This window comes from Pongo abelii, chromosome 6 (genome assembly GCF_028885655.2).
Source record: "Pongo abelii isolate AG06213 chromosome 6, NHGRI_mPonAbe1-v2.0_pri, whole genome shotgun sequence".
Lineage (NCBI taxonomy): Eukaryota > Metazoa > Chordata > Mammalia > Primates > Hominidae > Pongo > Pongo abelii.
In genome coordinates, this window is record NC_071991.2 from 102,081,948 (window position 1) to 102,105,403 (window position 23,456).

The 23,456-nt window shown below is 43.8% G+C and overlaps 1 protein-coding gene across 21 annotated transcripts in view; it reads right to left on the minus strand.

The window, feature by feature from the left end:
• The window catches only part of SRPK2 (SRSF protein kinase 2), a 292,913-nt gene that overhangs the window by 258,489 nt on the left and 10,968 nt on the right, over positions 1-23,456 (minus strand). The window lies entirely within an intron of this gene.

Sequence of the window (23,456 nt, forward strand, 5' to 3'; positions counted from 1 at the left end):
CAATCCAAAAAAGGGTCTCATTGTCCAGGACTTCTTGTACAACCAAAGGACTGGCAGCCAGTATTTCTCTTATCCCTTCAAGGTTCAAGGTTAGCAGCTTTACAGACAAGGGCAGTCCTGATCATAAACCTGACTACATTTGCACAAAAGAGTAGAGTTAGCCCATCCCTTCCTGCCTTAAATCCTGGTGCTTACTTCTTTTCCTTACAAATTGGATTAATGTCCTCTATGGCAATTTTTTTCCAGAATGGGGCACTTCCATCTAATGGGGAACTTCCATCTGGCATTTAGGGCCAGGCACAGTGGCTCACGCCTGTAATGCCAACAGTTTGGAAGGCTGGGGCGGGTGGATCACCTAAGATCAGGAGCTGGAGACCAGCCTGGCCAATATTGTGAAACCCGATCTCTACTAAAAATACAAAAAATCAGCCAGGTGTGGTGGCGGGTGCCTGTAATCCAAGCTACTCGGGAGGCTGAGGCAGGAGAATCGCTTGAACCCGGGAGGCGGAGATTGCAGTGAGCCGAGATTGCACCATTGCATTTCCAGCCTGGGCAACAAGAGGGAAACTCTGTCTCAAAAAAAATAAAATAAAATATTTTATATATATATACATATATACATATTTAGGCCATGTGCAATGGCTCACATCTGTAATCCCAACACTTTGGGAGGCCAAGGCAGGAGAATCGAAGACCAGCCTGGGCAACATAGGGAGACTGAGTCTCCACAAAATGATTTAAAAATTAGCTGGGCGTGGTGGCGTGTACCTGCAGTCTCAGTTACTCGGGGGACTGAGATGGGAGGATCATGTGAGCTTAGTAGGTCAGGGCTGGAGTGAGTCATCATGCCACTTCACTACGGCCTGGGAGAACAAAACTCTATCTTTTAATAAAAAAAACAAAAAACAAAAACTATTCAGGCAGATAGCCTTTCTCCTCAATGATTTTCTTTTTTCCTTTTTTTTTTTTTTTTTTTCAGACAGAGTCTCGCTTTGTTGACAGGCTGGAGTGCATGGCGCGATCTAGGCTCACTGCAACCTCTGCCTCCAGGGTTCAAGTGATTCTCCTGCCTCAGCCTCCCAAGTAGCCGCAACTACAGGCACACGCTATCACGCCCAGCTAATCTTTGTATTTTTAGTAGAGACGGGGTTTCGTGATGTTGGCCAGGATAGTCTTGATCTCTTGACCTTGTGATCCGCCCACCTCGGCCTCCCAAAGTGCTGGGATTTCAGGCATGAGCCACTGCACCCGGCCTATTGATTTTCTTAATGGTGTCTGGGAACTCATATGCTGCCACTTGGTGGCTTCTCCTGTTATCTCCACATTTCTTAAGGCAAACCTCTTTCTAAAATTATCAAACCATCTTTTGCTGGAATTGAATTCTATAGCTTTAGATCCTTCCTCTTTTGCTTTACAGTTGTCATACAGTGACTTTGCTTTTTCTCTAATTGTATTAGCATCTACAGGTATGCCTTTTTTTTTTCTTTTTGAGATGGAGTCTCACCCTGTCGCACAGACTGGAATGCAGTGGCATGATCTTGGCTCACTGCAACCTCTCCCTCCCGGACTCAAGCAATTCTTCTACCTCAGCCTCCCGAGCAGATGGGACTACAGGCGTGCACCACCACAATCAGCTAATTTTTTATTTTTAGTAGAAACAGGGTTTCACCATATTGGGCCAGGCTGGTCTCGAACTCCTGACCTCGTGATCCGCCCGCCTTGGCCTCCCAAAGTGCTGGGATTACAGGCATGAGCCACCAGGCCTAGCCAGGTATGCCTTTCTTATTGCAATCCTGCACCCACATAAAAGCTGCATTTTCAATACAAGATAAAAGAATATTTCACAAGAAGTGTGAGATTTTCATGCCTGCTGGTATAGCTGCAACAATGGCTTCATGAATTTCCTTTCCTTTTTTTCACTATGGTCATGTATACTGAATTCATTTATCTTTAAATGGCAGGCAACCACATAGAATGCACTCATTCTAAGATGCATATCAAGCAATTTGACTTTTTCTTGTAACATCATGACATTTCTCTCCTTCCTGGGAGCACTTCCAGTATCACTAGTGTCACTCCATGAGTCCCATGGTGTTATTCAAAGTTTACAGACTTGCATTAAACATAGTGAAATATATGTAAGAAAAATGTGAGATTTTCTTTTTTTTTAACACATTTTTTTAGGCTAGTCTCGAACTCCTAAGCTCAAATGCTCCTCTCACCTGGGTGTCCCAAAGTGCTGGTATTACAGGTATGAGCCACCACACCTGGCGGAGATTACTTTTTACCAAGATATGCAATTTACTGGAGACAAGCTACCCACATGGAGATAACTGGCATCACAGGGCTTTGTTTTGTTTTGTTTTTGAGACAGGTCCTGGCTCTGTCACCCAGGCTGGAGTGCACTGGCATACTGGCTCACTGCAACCTTGGCCTCCTGGGGTCAAGCAATCCTCCCGCCTCAGCCTCCTGAGTAGCTGGGACTATAGGCACGCGCCACTACACCCAGTTAATTTTTGTATTTTTTATAGAGACGGGGTCTCACCGTGTTGCCCAGGCTGGTCTCGAACTCCTTGGCTCAAGCAGTCCACCCACCTCAGCCTCCCAAAGCGCTGGGATTACTGGCATGAGCAACCACACCTGGCCAGTCACAGGGCATCACAGGGATACTTCCAACACTTGAGCTCACTGCAAAAGCAACAGGAGGTAGCTACAAAGTTATTACAGCAATATGGCATATACTACAGTTAATTCCATGCAGTTATGATTTAACACTGCACCTTTATGTTTGCATTTCTCTTGACTGCAAATAGTGCTGTGTACAGTCTGTACACACACACATTTTGTGTACATTTCATGTTGGTAAATGATAAAACAGGCTAGCATCTACAAATATTTTAAGAATTCATGACATATCTTTTTAATGTTTTTTAATATTTATAGGATACATAGTTCATCTTCAAGTTTTTTCAAACTGTAGAAAATCTCCAAAAAATTTACCAATATATTTATTGAAAAAAATTTCCATAGGACAAAACATGTTGTTGATCGCCAAACTGTATACGCTTTTCAGTAATGGGATTTAAAACTTAAAGAGAGTACAGTTACAAAGCTTAGAATCATCTAAAGTGTACATTTAACTGATCACAAAGAGGCAGTGGGCATCAGTGGAGCCAAGGAAAAGAGGAAATTATTTCTCTTACTGGTCATGCCTACAGGGTGCTAGTTACTACAAAGAATATTTAAAGACAGCCTTCTAGCTACTGAAAAATTTAAAAAAAAGTTTTTAAAGCTAAAGTAAAAAACATGGCCTTATTGCTTTTTTAGAAAAACTGTTTTCCTGTATTCTAAGATTTTCTATATAAAGCATCTTCCATCCCACTCTCATAGACGCACATGATAAAACCATGCAGGTCCATGTGACCTGTTAAGGGTCTCTTCAGAGAAAAAAATTTTTACTTTTTACTTTTCCTCCCAGCAAAGGAAGGAGTTAAAAGTAAGGTTCTTACAATAATCTCTCTTTGAGGACTAGAAACTATTTTCTGTATCAGTCCCAGAAGGGCTTGTCATCCTGCAGCTTAATGGTAGTACAAAAGACCACTGAATCAGCATCCAGGGCTCTAATCCAGCACTCTAAACTGGCTAAGGCACTAAAAAGATAAGTGACTTTCACCAAGAGCCACGCTCTGCTGGCCACGGCGGCTCAAGCCTGTAATCCCAGCACTTAAGGAGGCCAGGGTTGGCGGATCACTTGAGGTCAGGAGTTCAAGACCAGCCTGCCAATATGATGAAACCCCGTCTCTACTAAAAATACAAAAAATTAGCCAGGCGTGGTGGCTCATGCCTGTAATCCCATCTATTCAGGAGGCTGAAGCATGAGAATTGCTTGAACCCAGGAGGCAGAGGTAGGAGTGAGCTGAGATCGTGCCACTGCACTCCAACCTAGGTAACAAAGCGTAACTCTATCTCAAAAAAAAAAAAAAGACTCAGGCTCCTTCAGTCCTTCATTTTTCCCTCAGTGAAAACATGGAATGGTTTAGGGCAATGGACTTCAAACTGTGTTCTTCAAAGCTGCCTTGGGGAGCACCCCAGTGGACAAAGGGAAGGCCAGGCGGCAAGGACCAAGCTCTCATCTGCCAATTCTCTCAGAATAGAGCCACCTTTTCCGCTTTATACATAATAGAGTTCTACACAAGATTTATTTATTTATTTTTATTATTATTATTATTATTTTTTGAGACAGAGTCTCGCTCTGTTGCCCAGGCTGGAGTGAAATGGCACAATCTCAGCTCACTGCCACCTCCGCCTGCTGGGTTCAAGCAATTCTCCTGCTTCAGCCTCCCGAGTAGCTGGGATTACAGGCACATGCAACCAGGCCCAGCTAATTTTTTGTATTTTTACTATAGACGGGGCTTCACCACACTGGCTAGGCTGGTATCGAACTCCTGACCTCAAGTGATTCACCCGCCTTGGCCTCTCAAAATGTTGAGAATAGAGGCGTGAGCCACTGTGCCCGGCCTACATGAGATTTTATTTCACAAAGCATTCTGCTACTACAAAGTAAGGCTGAAAAACATTGATCCAGGTGCTCTGTAAAGTCCAGGCCACTCCACACATTTTCAGACCCACAGCTATACACGATGTATTTCATCTGTGAAAGATGTAGTCAATTTTACATTAATTCTGCAATTAACATTCAGTAACATCTTATTTTAGGATAAAATACATCATGCCCAATCACCCCAAAAAACTATCAATAGAATATTCTAGAAATAAAAATAGTCAACAGGAAATGATTCCCCATAAAAGTGACTGAAGGCCAGGCACAGTGGCTCACGCCTGTAATCCCAGTACTTTGGGAGGCTGAAGCAGGCAGATCGCCTGAGGTCAGGAGTTCGAGACCAGCCTGACCAACACGGAGAAACCCCATCTCTACTAAAAATACAAAATTAGCCAGGCGTGGTGGCACACGCCTGTAATCCCAGCTACTCAGGAGGCTGAGGCAGGAGAATTGCTTGAACCCAGGAAGCAGAGGTTGCAGTGAGCCAAGATCGCGCCATTGCACTCCAGCCTGGGCAACAAGAGTGAGACTCCGTCTCAAAAAACAACAACAACAACAAAAGTGACCAAAGTAGCTAGCTGGCATCAAACACAGTGGCAACCTTTGTACCCTGGATGTTAGAAGCAATGACAGCACCTGGTGACCAAATGAAGCACCCAGCCACAGAAGTAGGACTGCCAAGTGCCAGGAATTTCTTTTAAGTAAATTACCCATCTTATCTCTACTACATCTCAATGAAACTTCAGCTTCCTGGGGATGTTATTCCTAGCTTACAGTCTTTCCTTACCCTTTCTCCCACCCTATCTACTAAACCTGCCCAACACACACAGTCCATCCAGAGACACATCTAAATTTCAGGAGTTTGGGGGATACAGGTACCCACACTATATGTTCACAAAGTTGAATGACAGTTGTATGTTACAACATACCCAAGTTTAATGCATTCAATCATGTAATCTAGATGCTCCTTCTTGTTCCTATCCTTTTAGGCTCCATATTCTAAGACTGATTTGAAAATTACAATGCCTAAAAATATTTACATTAATAATTTTTCAAAGAGATGCCTGAAACAATGCACTCTGGAACTGACAAACCAATTTTTTTAATTAATTTTTTTTTATTTTATTTTTTTTTTTTGAGACAGACTCTCGCTCTGCCCCCCAGGCTGGAGTGCAGTGGCACCATCTCGGCTCACTGCAACCTCTGCCTCCCAGGTTCAAATGATTCTCATGCCTTACCCTCCCAAGTAGCTGGGACTATAGGCGTGCACCATCAAGCCTGACTAACTTTTTGTATTTTAGTAGAGACAGGGTTTTACCATGTTGCCCAGGCTGGTCTTGAACTCTTGACCTCAGGCAATCTGCCCGCTTCGGCCTCCGAAAGTGCTAGGATTACAGGCATGATCTACCGCACCTGGCCGGATTATTAATTTTAAACTTACTAGCAAAGGTGTTTAACTAGAAAAATGTCTATGTGGAGCGTAATTCAAACATCAGAGAGAAAACATGGACATATATATTTTATAGGATTTATCTAGTGAGGCTAAGAATTCAACATAAAGTATTATATAAGCCCAAATGTAAGTCAAGGTATTTTCTCAAACAGTATCCTTCAAGAAAGTAGTTTCGACCAGGCATGGTGGCTCACGTCTGTAATCCCAGCACTCTGGGAGCCCAAGGTGAATGGATCACTTGAGGCCAGGAGTTCAAGACCAGCCTGGCCAACAAGGCAAAATCCCATCTCTACGAAAAATACAAAAATCAACCAGGCGTGGTGGCATGTGCCTGTAATCCCAGCTACTCGGGAACATGGTGAAAAAAAAAAAAAAATCAAGTTAGTCATTAAATTCTGACAGTAACAAATGTAATTTGCATAAAATAAATTTTTAAAACTGTCCCACTGTTTTGCAAACAGGTAGTATACAAAAATGAACAATATCCAGTGTCAGTATCGTATATGAATTCAAGAAATACTGTATCAGTTGGGCATGGTGGCTCACATCTGTAATCCCGGCACTCTGGGAGGTTAGGGTGGGAAGATCACATGAGACCAGGAGTTTGAAACCAGCCTGGGCAACAGTGAGACCCCGTATCTACAAAAAAAAAAAAAAACTAGTCAGGTATGGTAGGTAGTGCATGCCTGTAGTCCCAGCTACTTGGGGGCCTGAGGTGGGAGGATCACTAGAGCCCAGGAGGTCAAGGCTGCAGAGTGAGACCCTGTCTCAAAAAAAGAAAAAGAAATGCTATAATGCTAACTGTTTAGACTGTAGGAAATATGATGTTCTCTCTCTCTACCATCTCCACAGCTTTTCTGTAAATTTACAGTTCTAAAAACATAATTAAAAAATATGTTCCCTGGGCCGGGCGCAGTGGCTCACACTTGTAATTCTAGCACTTTGGGAGGCCGAGGCAGGCGGATCACGAGGTCAGGAGATCGAGACCATTCTGGCTATCACGGTGAAACCCCATCTCTACTAAAAATACAAAAAAATTAGCTGAGCGTGGTGGCGGGCGCCTGTAGTCCCAGCTACTCAGGAGGCTGAGGCAGGAGAATGGCGTGAACCCGGAAGGCGGAGGCTGCAGTGAGCCGAGATAACGCCACCGCACTCCAGCCTGGGCGACAGAGCAAGACTCTGTCTCATAAAAAAAAAAAAAAAAAAGTTCTCTAGAAAACCATTTAACTGATTCAAAAAGCACTTACGACGATAATAGTCATTGCTGTTGCAAATCTGAAATGTCTACATAAAACAGCTTCATAAAACAAGAGTGGAAAAGTAGTATTTCTAAATTAACGTAAAATTTTATTTGTGAATTGAAAAATATTTGTAACTTAAGAAATTAAATATCATAAGTAGACATTTGACTATTTCATGTATATCCATAAAGTTTACATGCTCAAATTGTCATAAAATTTAATCTTCTCACTGGGGAATGAGGAAACTTAGAATTAGGGCTGCCTTATACTGAGCTATATAAAGCATAATACAAACTATGAAAAGTTCCTTTGGAGACATACACAACAACCAAATAAAGCACCCCAACCCAAACAAAGAAAAGAAAAAACTCTCTAAGCACTAACTATTCACACAAGTTGCACTATAGCACCAGAAGATTCCATCAAGTTGCCCTACCTTCACCTTTGGTTGGTGGTCATGCGCCTAGAATTAAAAAAGGCTATGAGCTTAAGAATCTGGCAACTCCAGGTAATGATTTTTTTTTAATATTGCCTTATCTGAATATATGTAATACCTTTTTTCCTCTTTGCAAACAGAATACAAGACAATATTAAAAATCTGTGGGTACGACTGGGCATGGTGGCTCACGCCTATAATCCCAGCACTTTGGGAGGCCAAGGTGGGTGGATCACCTGAGGTCAGGAGCTCGAGACCAGCCTGGAAAACGTGGTGAAACCCTGTCTCTACTAAAAATACAAAAATTAGCTGGGCAAGGTGTCATGTGCCTGTAATTCCAGCTACTCGGGCCACTGAGGCAGGAGAATCACTTGAACCCAGGAGGCGGAGGTTGCAGTGAGCCAAGATAGCGCCGTTGCTCTCTAGCCTCGGCAACAAGAGTGAAACTCCATCTCAAAAAAAATCTGTGGGTCCTATTGGACCTCTAATACAAACAGAGCAAGACAAAAATCTCTCTAATCCTTAGTTCCAACATAGATAATACTACCCACCTATACCAATTAATGAAATAATGATAAATTATTTATAAACTGTCAAGATCAGAAAAAAGATACTAATGCTATCTGAAGGCCATCAATGATAAACAAACGTAATAAATTTTTCTCAAATCTCATTCTCCTTAAGACTTCTCTCCCCCAACCGGTTTATCCTTTAACTTTCCTTCCTTTACTTTGCCACAAAAAAAAAAAAAAAAAAAAAATTTCTTTTCTTTTTTTTTGAGACAAAGTCTCACTCTGTTGCCCAGGATGGAGTGCAGCGGCATGATCTTGGCTCACTTCAACCTCCACCTCCCAGATTCAAGTGATTCTCGTGCCTCAGCCTCCCTATGAACTGGGATTACAGGCATGCACCACCACGTCCAGCTAATTTTTGTATTTTTAATAGACATGGGGTTTCGTCATGTTGGCCAGGCTGGTCTCGAACTCCTGGCCTCAAGTGATCCACTCGCTTCGGCCTCCCAAAGTGCTGGGATTACAGGTGTGGGCCACCGCGCCTGGCTCACAAAAGACATTTTCTAAATTTCAGACCAAGCCCTCTTCTCTCCACCATCCTCTTTCCTGCAGTAAGCTGACCTTACTGTCGTAATTGCTTTAAATGTCTCCTTGAAGTCCCAGCTTCCTATCTGCCCATCAGCTCCCTATACCATACTTCCTTTTCGGTTCTAGTCACTTTCAACTTGGTTATGCCTAAAACAAAGTCTCCCTCATCTCCAAACAATTTCTCCCAACTTTCTTTCTTTTTTGAGACGGAGTCTCACTCTGTCGCCCACGCTGGAGTGCAGTGGCACGATCTTGGCTCCCTGCAACGTCTACCTCTTGTGTTCAATTGATTCTCCTGTCTCAGCCTCCCAAGTAGCTGGGATTATGGCACATGTCACCACGCCCAGCTAATTTTTGTATTTTTAGTAGAGACAGGGTTTCACCATGTCGGCCAGGCTGGTCTCAAACTCCTCACCTCAAGTGATCCGCCCACCTTGGCCTCCCAAAGTGCTGGGATTACAGGCGTGAGTCACCGCGCCCAGCCAGTTTCTCCCAACTTTCTTATTCTTCATTAAGTATAACAGTCTAGGTCAAAAAAACCTTTAATTTTGTCATTTTATATTGCTTTTCTCTTCATGTCCCATACTTAATTAGTCCTACTCCTGCTGATTCTTCTTTAAAGAGCTTTTCCAAAATTTAAGAGCCTTAAAAAGGTTCAATGTCTTTGACCTAATATTTCCGTTTGCAGGATTCCACCTAGTCTAAGAAAATCTGAAATGCATACAAAGATATTCACTGAAGTAATACCATGCCAGAAAACTGGAAACATCTGTCTAGCAATAGGGAAATATTTAAGCAAATTAAACAAATTAGAATGTCAGTCATTAATAATTAGTTATGAAGTTTTTAAAGACCTGAAAAAAATTTTTTTTTTTTTTTTGAGTCGGAGTCTCATTCGGTCACCCAGGTTGGAGTGCAATGGCGCCATCTCTGGCTTAAAACAACCTCCGCCTCCTGAGTTCAAGCAATTCTCCTGCCTCAGCCTCCAGAGTAGCTGGGATGGGATTACAGGCGCCCGCCACCACGCCCAGCTATTTTTGTGTTTTTAGTAGAGACGGGGTTTCACCATATTGGCTAGGCTGGTCTCAAACTCCTGACCTCGTGACCCACCCGCCTTGGCCTCCCAAAGTGCTGGAATTACAGGCTTGAGCCACCACGCCCGGCCCATGAAAAATATTTATAACAAAATGTAAAATAAGGAAAGCAGAATACAAAATCATATGTAAGAGATGATAATGTAAGTAACAAAAACACAGGAAGAGAAAAAAACCAGAAGAAAATATAACAAAATATTAGCAACGTCCTATCTGTGCATATCGTGCTGGCTGGTGAGAATATGAGTCATTTTTGTTTTTTGTCTTTTTATATTCCTATAATTTCTAGATAATATTTTTAAAACCTGGAAAAAATTATTTTTAAAAAAATGTGTTGCTAATTCAAGACTTTCAAGGTCTCCCTAAGTAAACTACAAATTTAATATTATCCCAACCCAACAGCAAAACAATACTGAGATAGAGACTTGAAAATATCATCTTAATGAAAAAATATGCAAGAATGGCCCCCAAAAACATAAAATCAAGTGTAACAAGTGGGTATGGGGGTATGAGAGAGCCCTTGCATTTCCAAAAACTGAAATGTAGTCAGGCCAAACACACTGGCTCACACCTGTAATCCCAACACTTTGGGGAGCCAAGGTGGGAAGACAGCTTGAAGCCAGGAGTTCAAGACTAACCTGGGCAGCAAAGCAACACCCATCTCTATTTTAAAAAGAAAAGAAAATGTATTCAAAATCACAGCAATTAAGGTAACCTGGAACTAGAGCAAGGACAGAGAAGTCAACACACTCAACTACAGGTGGAAATACAATTGAGTTGGCACAACTAGATAAGCTATTTAGAAATAAATAAGCAAGCAACAAAAGCCTAACAACCACAAAACGGCCAACCTTTACTGAATATTTACCACAGGTCCACAATCCTTGGGACCAGATGTTTCCCTATTCAAGTTTTTTGGGTTTTCCAAAGGTAATATGGCACCCATATCATGTATTATGCAATATTCCAGAAAGGTATGGAGAAGCGCACCATAGGTATTTTAAAACATGCAACTTATAGCTGGGCACAGTAGGGCAAACACCTGTAGTCCCAGCTACTCAGAAGGCTAAAGCAGGATCACTTAAGCCCAGGAGTTTGAGTACAGCTTAGGCAACATAATGAGAATTCATTTCTTTTTTTTTTTTTTTTTTTTTTTGAGATGGAGTCTCTGTCACCCAGGCTGGAGTGCAGTGGTGCAATCTCAGCCCACTGCAAGCTCCGCCTCCCAGGTTCACACCATTCTCCTGCCTCAGCCTCCCATGTAGCTGGCACTACAGGCGCCCATCACCACGCCCAGCTAATTTTTTGTATTTTGTTTAGTAGAGACAGGGTTTCACCGTGTTAACCAGGATGGTCTTGATCTCCTGACCTTGTGATCCATCCGCCTTGGCCTCCCAAAGTGCTGGGATTACAGGCGCGAGCCACCACGCCCGGCCAAGAATTCATTTCTTAAAACACACACACATAAACACACGCCCCTACGGCATTCTTCATCTCAGAGCAAAGAGTTGTAGTCCATCTACCACCACCCCATCCCATCCCTATCCATTGAAAACCTGTGCTGTAATCTCACTACTGCCTGACAACTCAGGATTTTTGCTCCAAATACCCCTTTTCTTGCCCATATTTTCAACCTCTAACTTTCTACTAGCTCCTTGCCATCCTTTTTTTTTCTTTTTTTTTGGTGAGGGGAGGGGATAGAGTCTCACTCTGTTGCCCAGGCTTGAGTGCAGTGGCACGATCTGGCTCACTGCAACCTCCACCTGTCAGGTTCAAGCAATTCTCCTTCCTCAGCCTCCAGAATAGCTGGGATTACAGGCGTGCACCACCACTCCCAGCTAATTTTTATATTTTTAGTAGAGACGGGGTTTCACCATGTTGGTCAGGCTGGTCTCGAACTACTGACCTCAGGAGATCCACCCGCCTCAGCCTCCCAAAGTGCTAGGATTACAGTAGTGACCACCGCGCCCACCTCTCACCCCCCGCTTTTTTTTTTTTTTAATAAAAAGCACCTTTTCTCCTTTACACACACACACACACACACACACACAAAAGCTTATTCAATAACTAATCTTAAGAAAAACAAACAAAACAAAAAGGACCCTGCTCTGTCTTCCTATTCACTTGTACAGCTGCAAGGTTGCTTTTATTTTAAAACACTGTGCTAAAATAGCTCCAGCTATAGTCTCTAATGATTTTCTAACTGCCAGAAGCAAAGGCCAAGATTAAGGCTCATCTCACTTGAACTTTATCTGCAGACTAACACTGCTGACCACGCCCTTCTTGAAATGCTGTATTCTCTTGGTTTCTGGGAGACAACTTTCTCCTGGGTCTCCCATCTCTCTGGCTCCTCCTTTACCAACCCTACCTGTAGCCTTCTCTTCACGTGTTAATGCACCTTCATTCAGCCAGTTCCCTACCATCAGCTATACCTGACAACTCCCAATATATATCATCCTCAACAGAGCTCTTCCCAGTGCTCTAGCTACAAACACTGACCAAACAGCTCTTAAAGGAATTCATATGGAGACCTCGAAAAGCCTGGCCAGGCTAGGCGCGGTGGCTCATGCCTATAATCCCAGCACTTTGGGGGGCGGAGGAGGGTGGATCACCTGAGACCAGGAGTTCAGGACCAGCCTGGCCAACATGGTGAAACCCCATCTCAACTAAAAAAAAAAAAATACAAAAATTAGCCAGCCGTGGTAGTGGCACTGTAATCCCAGCTACTCAGGAGGTTGAGGTGGGAGAATTGCTTGAACTTGGGAGGCAGATGCTGCAGTGAGAGCTGAGATCACGCCACTGCACTCCAGCCTGAGCAACAGAGCAAGACTTTGTATCAAAAAAAACAAGAAAAAAAGAGAAAAGGCTGGACAAAGTCACCATTAATTTTTCCGAAACACACTCTGCATTCCCTATTACAAAGAATGGCAACACCACCCATAAATTTAGCTAATTCAGAAACATGGAATTCATCCTAGAACCCTCCCACTCTCCTCTCATATTAAACTGGACACTAAGTCTAGTGGATTCTGGCCCCTTAATACACATCAGTCTCCTGAAGCCTCATGCAATAGCCTCCCAATGGAGCCCCTGGCCTCTAAGCAACTCTCCACACAATAGCTAAAGGAATCTTTCTAAAAACCTGAGTGTGTACCCCTTAACAGCTCCCCAGTCCTTTGACTTCCTCAGAGCCCTATTTATTGCTTACCACACCCTGCACTCCAGCCTTACTAACCTGCTTGACATTCCAAGACTACAGGCCATTTTAAACCCCACATGTTGACATCAACTGCAGTGTTTCTTCTGCATGGAAGGTCCTTGCCCTGCCCCCTTATTTTACTTGCCAAATTATTACTGGTTCTTCTAGAACCAGTTTAGAATGCCCTCCTGATTTCCAGTTTACTTTTAGATTACAAAATGATATCCATAATGATTAGAAAGATACACAACTTATACATACATCTGAAAAAGAAGTCATCTGAAAATCTACAAATTTTTATAAACCAGTAAGAAAAACTTACGACACAGTATTTTTTTTAAAGGGTAGAGGGCAAAAGACTTAAAAAGGCACTTCACAAAATAGGAAACTCAAATGACCAAGAAACATATGAAAAGATGTTGGCTGGGCCCGGTGGCTCACGCCTGTAATCACAGCACTTTGGGAGGCCGAGGTGGGCAGATCACGAAGTCAAGAGATCAAGACCATCCTGGCCAACAGGGTGAAACCCCGTCTCTACTAAAAATACAAAAATTAGCTGGGCGCAGTGGCACACACCTGTGGTCCCAGCTACTAAGGAGGCTGAAGCAGGAGAATTGCTTGTACTCAGGAGGTGGAGGTTGCAGTGAGCCAAGATCATGCCACTGCAATCCAGCCTGGCAACGGAGAAAGACTCCGTCTCAAAAAAAAAAAAAAAAAAAAAAAAAAAGATGTTTAACATCACTACTCAGGAAAATGCAATTGAAAACCATAATGAAACATCAGTACACACCCGTAATAGGTAAAATTTATTACAATGACACTGCCAAGTGTGGGCAAAAATGTGAAGCAACCATAAGTGTCTTTACATTGTGGGAGTGTACGGTAGTTCAATCAAAACTACATCTTTGAGCCTGGGCAACATAGGGAGATCCCATCTCTACAAAAAATTTTAAAATCAGCTGGGCATGGTGGTGCTCACCTGTAGTCCCAGCTACTCAGGAGCCTGAGGCAGGAGGATCATTGGAGGCCAGGAATTTGAGGTGGCAGTGGGCTATGATTGTGCCACTGCCAGCCAACAAAGCAAGACCCAGTCTCTAGAAAAAAAAAAAAATATATATATATATATATATATATAGTCAGCCCTCTGAAACTGTGGACTCTGCACCCATAGGTTCAACCAATCATGAATCAAAAACAATCAAAAGTAAATAAATAATAACAAAATAAAAACTACAAATAAAAAAAACCGTGTAACAACTATTGACATGGTATTTACATTGTATAATATATTATTAGTAATCTAGAGATAATTTAAAATATACAGGAGGATGTGTGAAGGTTACAAGGGACTTGAGTATCCTCAGATTTTGTTATTTGAGGGTGTCCCGGAACAAATCCTCCAAGGATACTGAGGGATGACTGTATATTGTATACGATTTCATTTATATGAAATTCAAGAACAGACAAAACTAATCAATAATGATAGATATCAAAAAAGTTGTTGCTGCTAGGTGGTAGAGTACAGACTCGGGAGAGGCATGAGAAAACTTACGGAGCATTGAAGGGGTTTTATATACTGATCTACGTGGTGGTTACAGGGGTATAAATAAATGTAAAAAAATCATCAAACTGTACAATTAAGACAATGCACTGGGCCGGGCGTGGTGGCTCACGCCTGTAATCCCAGCACTTTGGGAGGCCAAGGCGGACAGATCACAAGGTCAGGAGATCGACACCAGCCCGGCCAACATGGTGAAACCTCGTCTCTACTAAAAATACAAAAATTAGCCGGGGAGTGGTGGCGCGAGCCTGTACTCCCAGCTACTCAGGAGGCTGAGGCAGGAGAATGGCTTGAACCGGGGAAGCGGAGGTTGCAGTGAGCCGAGATAGCGCCACTGCACACCAGCCTAGGGACAGAGCAAGACTCCGTCTCAAAAAAAAAAAATGAGTGCACTGCCAGGCATGGTGGTAGGCACCTGCAGTCCCAGCTACTTGGAAGGCTGAGGTGGGAAATCACCCAAACCCAAGAGGGTGAAGGCGGCCTAGGCAACAAAGCAAGATCCTATCTCTAAAACAGAAAATTAAAATTAAAAATGATGTTTTATCCTTCAGACGGAGTTTCACTGCGTCGCCCAGGCTGGCATTCAGTGGTGCAATCTCAGCTCAAAGCAACCTCCACCTCCCGTGTTCAAGCAATTCTCCCACCTCGGACTCTGGAATAGCTGGGACTATAGGCACGTACCACCACTCCCAGCTAATTTTTGTGTTTTTAGTAGAGACGGGGTTTCATCATGTTGGCCAGGCTGGTCTCAAACTCCTGACCTCAAGTGATCCTCACTGATCTTTAAAAGATCAATGCACTTTACATACATGCATATACATGTATGCTAGGACTCAATTTTTTAAAAATGAACAAAACCATGCACAAGTAAAAGAATAACAAACCAAAACAATTAGATACCCTAAATTAACATGCTAAAATTTTTTTTTTTTTGAGATGGAGTCTCGTTCTGTCACCCAGGCTGGAGTGCAGTGGCGCAATCTCGGCTCACCGCCAAGCTCCGCCTCCCGGGTTCAAGCGATTCTCCTGCCTCACCCTCCTGCGTAGCTGGGATTATAGGCACATGCCACCACACCTGGCTAATTTTTGTATTTTTAGAAGAGACGGGGTTTCGCCATGTTGGTCAGGATGGTCTCGATCTCCTGACCTTGTGATCTGCCTGCCTCGGCATCCCAAAGCGCTGGGATTACAGGCGTAAGCTACCATGCCCGGCCGCTAAAAAATTTTTAAATTAAAAATAATTAGTGGAGCCACAGCTGATGCTTACTTCTTAAATCTTCTGTATTATACTGAATTCTGTACTGAATTTTTTACCATGACCATATTACTTTTATTACTTTAAAAAAAAAAAAAAAGGCTGGGCCAGGGGCAGTAGCTCATGACTGTAATCCCAGCATTTTGGAAGGCTGAGGCAGGCAGATCACTTGAGGCTTAGGCCAGGAGTTCCTGACCAGGCTCCACTAAAAATACAAAGAAAATAAGCTGGGCATGGTGGCGCATGCCTGTAATCCCAGCTACTTGGGAGGCTGAGGCATGAGGAGCGCCTGAACCCAGGAGGCAGAGGTTACACTGAGCCAAGATCATGCCACTGCATTTCTGCCTGGGTGACAGAGCAAGACTGTCTCAAGAAAAAAAAAAAAAAAAAAAAAAAAAGTTATTTCATTAAAATGACAATGTTAAAATGAAATGTGGCCAGGCGCGGTGGCACAAGCCTGTAATCCCAGCGCTTTGTGAGGCCAAGGCAGGTGGATCATGAGGTCAGGAGCTCGAGACCAGCCTGGCCAATATGGTGAAACCCTGTCTCTACTAAAAATACAAAAAAGTAGCCAGGAGTGGTGGCAGGCATTTGTAATCCCAGCTACTCAGGAGGCTGAGGCAGGAGAATCGCTTGAACCCAGGAGGCAGAGGTTGCAGTGAGCCAAGACTGGGCCACTGCAGACCAGCCTGGGCAACAGAGCAAGACTCCATCTCAAAAAAAAAAAACAAACAAAAACAAACAAAAAAAAAAACTAAGCACTACTGTACCTAAATCTTACAGTTCTCATCACACTGTCCTGCAATGGTCTTTTCACAAAGCAATCTCTTCTACTTTAATTATCTTACTCCTCTAGCATCCAAAACACACCCTGGCACTAGCTACCTGCAGCACTAGGTATCTGCTTCATGTCCATTTACTGTATTCTACTGTAGAGGTAGTAAGCAAAAATGTTTGTTGAATAAACAAATGTGTAAAAAAAAAAGAAATGAAAATTAGGTAATCCATGAGAAGTATTCCAAAGTCATGGGCTTATGAGCTTGAATTTATACTACAGGGAAGGGTTGGGGCTTACTGAATAAGAATATAAACTTGTATCATTACATTCCAAAATTGTCTCACCAAACTGGGCACGGTGGCTCACGCCTGTAATCCCAGCACTTTGGGAGGCTAAGGCAGGCAGATCATTTGAGGCCAGGAGTTCATAACCAGCCTGACCAACATGGTGAAACCCCATTTCCACTAAAAATACAAAAATTAGCCAGGCATGGTGGCACATGCCTGTAGTCCCAGCTACTTGGGAGGCTGAGCCAGGAGAATTGCTTGAACCTGGGAGGTGGCAGTTGCAGTGAGCCATGATTGCGCCAGTGCACTCCAGCCTGGGCGACAGAGCAAGATTCCATCTCAAAAAAAACTAGAAGCAAAGTATATCCAGATATCCTTTAGCCTGTGAATAAACTGTTAATCCACACAATGGAATACTTGTTACCAATAAAAAGGAAAGCACAGCCGGGCACGGTGGCTCATGCCCATAATCCCAGCACTTTGGGATGCCAAGGCGGGTGGATCACCTGAGGTCAGGAGTTCAAGACCAGCCTGACCAACATGGAGAAACCCCGTCTCCACTTAAAATACAAAATTAGCCTGGCATGGTGGCACATGCCTGTAATCCCAGCTACTCAGGATGCTAAGGCAGGAGAATTGCTTAAACCCGGGAAGCGGAGGTTACGGTGAGCCAAGTTCGTGCCACTGCACTCCAGCCTGGGCAACAAGAGCAAAACTCCATCTCAAAAAAAAAAAAAGGAATGCTCTGCTCACACAGGCAACAATATGGATGAATCTCAAGGGCATTACGCTGCGTGAAAAAAGGCGAATCACAAAAGGTGACATACTGTATAATTCCATTTATATAGCATTCTCGAAGTGGCAACATTAAGTGATAGAGAACAGATCAGTGTTTGCCAAGCTTAGATTTGAAGAGAGAGAGTGTGACTCTTCTTTGTGGTAATGAAATAGTTTGGCATCCTGACTGTGGTGATTATTTTAATCTACACAAGTGACACAATTTGTTAGAACTACACACACAAAGGGTGCATGTAAAACTGATAAAATCCAAGTAAAATCTTTCTTGAATTAATAACATTGTGTCAATGTCAATTTATTGGTTTCAACAATGTTCTATGGTTAAGATATCAACGTCAGGAAAGTTGAATAAAGAGTACACAAAGAACTCTGTACCACTTTTGCAAGGTCTTGTGAGTTTGAAATTATTTCAAAAAAAAATTTTTTTTTTTTTTTTGAGACAGAGTCTCGCTCTATCGCCCAGGCTGGAGTGCAGTGGCACGATCTCGGCTCACTGCAAGCTCCGCCTCCCGGGTTCACGCCATTCTCCTGCCTCAGCCTCCCGACTAGCTGGGACTATAGGCACCCGCCACCATGCCCGGCTAGTTTTTTGTTTTTTTTGTTTTGTTTTGTTTTGTTTTTTTTCAGTAGAAATGGGGTTTCACCATAGCCAGGATGGTCTCGATCTCCTGACCTCGTGATCTGCCCACCTCAGCCTCCCAAAGTGCTGGGATTACAGGCATGAGCCACCGCACCCAGCCTCAAAATTAAATGTTTTAATAAAAATTTTATAAGAACAAAAAACAAAACAATTTTTTTTTTTTTAAATTGAGACGGAGTCTCGCTCTGTCACCCAGGCTGGAGCGCAGCGGCACGATCTCGGCTCACCACAACCTCCGTCTCCCAGGTTCAAGCAATCCTTCTGCCTCAGCCTCCCGAGTAGCTGGAACTGCAGGAGCACACTACCATGCCCGGCAATTTTTGTATTTTTAGTAGAGACGGGGTTTCACCATATTGGCCAGGCTGGTCTCGAACTATTGACCTCGTGATCCGCCCACCTCGGCCTCCCAAAGTGCTGGGATTACAGGCATGAGCCACCACACCTGGCCAGAAATAGAAAAATTTTAAGCAACAATGGATAAATGGATAAAATGTGGCATATTGACACAACTATTCAGCAATATAAAGGAACTAAGTACTAATACATGCCATAACATGGATGAACCTTGAAAACATTGTTCTAAGGAAACCAGACAAAGCCACATACTGTATATTCCATTTATATGAAATGTTCAGAATAAGCAGATTCATAGAGACTTAGAACGTAAATTAGTTGTTGCCAACGCAGGGGGAAGGGGAATGGAGAGTAACTGGGAAATAAATATGGAACTTCTTCCTGGGGAAGTGAAAATGTTATAGAATTAGATAACGGCTGCACAATTTAATGAATAGACTAAAAATCTGTAAATGGCCTGCTTTAAAAGGTAAATTTTATGGTATGTGAACTATATCCCAATAAAAGAGTTATGAAAAAAATAAATAAAAGGGATCCTTTAAAAATTGTACCTCCATATAAACATAACCTAAGGCAAAAATTTATCCCAAGCTATGTGATGTAGCTAATTCCTAAGATTTGTGACTAAACAGCGCTACAGTCCTTCCGTTCTGCCTGTTACTCACAAAGCAGCACAATTAATAATTAGCAAACTAAACTCACAGGACAATCTAACAGGATTAAAATTTTGACCCACTAAATACTCTTAATCTTATTCCTGACAACTACAATTTCCAGTGTACCATAAAAGTAGCCTCTAGGAACTGGCTCAATTCATAAAAGCTCACAGATTTGAAATGAACTAAAATTAATTAAAAGCCAGCTTGTATATACAAAAGTAGATAATGACAAAAGTAAATCATATTACACCAAGCCAGACCCACAGTCACATAATTCAAGTTTGCCAGTCATCATATTAATAGTTTAAAATTATACCTATTACTCCTTTTCCTCCTCTGGAAAATTAATCAAAAAGCAAAAACAGTGCTTCAAGAGACCTGAATTCTGATCCAAACGAAGCTATTGTGGGCTTAACCTGTCAGAGCTGTCTGTAAAATGCAGCGTACCCTGAAAATACTAGTCTCCCGGAGATTCTTTTACCACTTCTCAGGTGCCACTCCTTACACACTCAACGCCACCTGGTTTCCCATGCACTACTGCAGGCCACTTCTGTTTCCACTACTAACCCCTTCCCCACAATCTATTCTCCACATAACAGCCTTTTTTTTTTTTTTTTTGAGACAGAGTCTCGCTCTATCGCCCAGGCTGGAGTGCAGTGGCACGATCTCGGCTCACTGCAAGCTCCGCCTCCCGGGTTCACGCCATTCTCCTGCCTCAGCCTCCCGAGTAGCTGGGACTACAGGCGCCCGCACACCCGGCTAATTTTTATATTTTTAGTAGAGACGGGGTTTCACCGTGTTAGCCAGGATGGTCTAGATCTCCTGACCTCGTGATCCGCCCGCCTCGGCCTCCCAAAGTGCTGGCATTACAGGCGTGAGCCACCAAACCCAGCCTTTTTTTTTTTTTTTTTTGAGATGGAGTCTCGCTCTGTCGCCCAAGCTGGAGTGCAGTGGCACAATCTCGGCTCACTGCAAGCTCCGCCTTCCAGGTTCACGCCATTCTCTCGCCTCAGCCTCCCAAGTAGCTGAGACTACAGGCGCCCACCACCACGCCGGGCTAATTTTGTTTTTGTATTTTTAGTAGAGACGGGGTGTTAGCCAGGATGCTCTTGATCTCCTGACCTCGTGATCCGCCCGCCTCGGCCTCCCAAAGTACCGGGATTACAGGTGTGAGCCACCGCGCCCGGACAGCAGCCCTCTTTTTAAACAGGAATCAGAACCTGTCCCTTCCACATATAAGCCTCCAATGGCCTACGAGGGCAGACACGCTCTGACTCCTGCCTCCCATCAACCTCTCTGGGCCACTCAGGCCACCCTTACTTTTGGGTTTCTCGAATACTTCCAGCCCATTCCTCCCCAGGGCCTCTGCCACACTGGATCTCCTCCTCATTCTCGATCCTGCCCAAATGCCATTTCTCAGAGAGTGGACTCTGGTCCCGGGCTGCCTTGATTCAACAGCTGGGCACGTTACTTACTCTTGCTGTGTCCTTGTTTCATCTGTAAAATGTCCGTAATAACGGTGCCTACCTCTTAAGGTTGTCACAAGGTATATGTAAAGCAATCGACAGAGTGACTGGCACAGTGTTCAAATGTCATCTATCATTATCACTTAAGATGCCCCATCTTAATTTTCTTCCTTAGCCCTATCTGAAATTATCTTCTGTCACCCTCTTTGTGGTTTTCCCCAAACCTCCCAAGGTTAGCTTTGCAAGGAGCTTTGTCTTGTTCAAAACTCTATCACCGGCCGGGCTTGGTGGCTCACGCCTGTAATCCCAGCACTTTGGGAGGCCGAGGCGGGAGGATCACAAGGTCAGGAGATCGAGACCATCCTGGCTAACACGGTGAAATCCCATCTCTACTAAAAATACAAAATATTAGCTGGGCGTGGTGGCGGGCGCCTGTGGTCCCAGCTACTCAGGAGGCTGAGGCAGGAGAATGGCGTGAATTCAGGAGGCAGAGCTTGCAGTGAGCCGAGATCGCGCCACTGCCCTCCAGCCTGGGCAACAGAGCAAGACTCCGTCTCAAAAAAAAAAAAAAAAAAAAAAAAAAAAAACCTCTAACGCCATCTCCGAAGAAAGACATGTAAATACCTATTGAAGACATGAAGAAATAAATAACATCAAACATTTCATTTAAATAATATCTTGATTCAGGCCGAGCACAGTGGCTCACGCCTGTAATCCCAGCTGTGTGGGAGGCCGAGGCGGGTGAATCACCTGAAGTCAGGAGTTGTAGACCAGCCTGGCCAACATGGTGAAACCCCGTCTCTACTAAAAAATACAAAAAAATTAGCTAGGCTTGGTGGCGGGTGCCTGTAATCCCAGCTACTCGGGAGGCGGAGGTTGCAGTGAGCCAAGATCGGGCCATTGCACTCCAGCCCGAGCGACAAGGGCGAAACTCTGTCTCAAAAAAATTATTAAATAAAATTATGACTTGATTCAAAGAGTTAAGTGAAAAATGGCAATACCTCAATCAGTTATATAATTGGGCTGGTTCCGTTACCTTACAGACTAGAGCCAGTTCATTTCATCATTAGCTGGTATGTTATTTTCCCCCTCAAATTCTATCACATGTACACAATACACAGTGGGAGAAACTGGCAGATTAATCTGTGAGAGTAAAAGCTGAGTACTGTGGCTATTCACTAAGTCTTCATAAACATACCACATAAATCCAAACTGCGGCCCACCAAAAAGGCCCTCGACCATTAGGAAAATCATACCCTAATATATGCAAATACAAGACACATACTGACTTAATTAGAACTGTTTTTCCACATGTACGTATAGGTAGCATACACATATACGTGTCTACTTGTATATACATGCACACATAGCCATCTCCGACACTGGGGTCATACTTTTTCCATTTCTTTTTATGTTTCTGAATATAACAGACTACGTGGAATTAAATCAATGCTTTGAATTAAGAGCTGTGATTAAAACCCAGTACTTATTCAGAATCCTAAACATTACAGTTCTCCTTACCACTGGGTAAACTTCCATGGTTCACCAAAGGAAATCTCAAATTTAAGGTTGTAATTCACTTGAAAGCTAGCACTAATTTTTTTTAAAGCATCCAAAACTACCAAAAATTCAGTCCATTTTAACAACTTATGAATTCAATAACCAATTTTTACCGACCAATTAGTTCTTCAAGTCTTTAGGAAGTGCTTTCCCCTTACTCTAATGGTTTTTTCTTTTTTTTTTTTTTTTAAGGTATTTTTAAGTCACTATCCACATTTTGTGAAACTGAAGGACCAAGGCCAACGAGAAGGGGAAAAAAGTCTGAGCATGCTGCGAGGTACCCCCTCAAAGGAAACAAACAACCAAAAATGTTTCTGGATTTTATTAAAGATGATGCTGGACTCTCGTTCCCCATAGTACCAAAGATGCCACACAGAGTATTATTGGTCAAAAGAGCGAAGCAATTAATCTAGAGGAAGAGATAACGATGTCGAGCGCTGGTAAATCAAAAAAATTAGAAGAGAAGAGTGGAAAAGGAGAAGACGCGGCGGCGCTGTGCGGTCTCGGAGCAGCTCTCCAGGAAAGGGTTCTTGGGCAGCGGCCCCCCGGCTCGGGTGAGCGGCCAGGCTGGAGGTGGCCGCCACGGGCGCGTTTTCCACTCTGCCCGGCTCCCGCGCACACGCCCACCGCCCTGCGCAGCCCGCGACCCCGGCGCCCGCAGCGCACCCAAGTCACGCTCAACCCGAGCGGAAAGTTTCGAATCCAAACCCGAGAGCCGAAACGCACAGGTCTCGGGGCTGAACTCGCGCCAGGAACACGCCCGAGGCAAACCACTTGACAACCAGCTTCGGTTCTCAGCAGAAAGGCCGACAGGCGGGGGCCGGGGAGGAAGGGGAGGCGAAACACACGCCCTCGCGCACACTCGGCCCCTCCGCCTCCTCGGCCCGCGGCTCAGGTGGGAGCATCGCAGCCGCTGCACTCCCGCACCAGGCGGGCCGGAGCCCAGCGGCGGACGCCGGGGCCCCTCCCGGAAAGGGCCGCGACCCCCGGGCCAGCTCGCGGGCAAGGGACGGG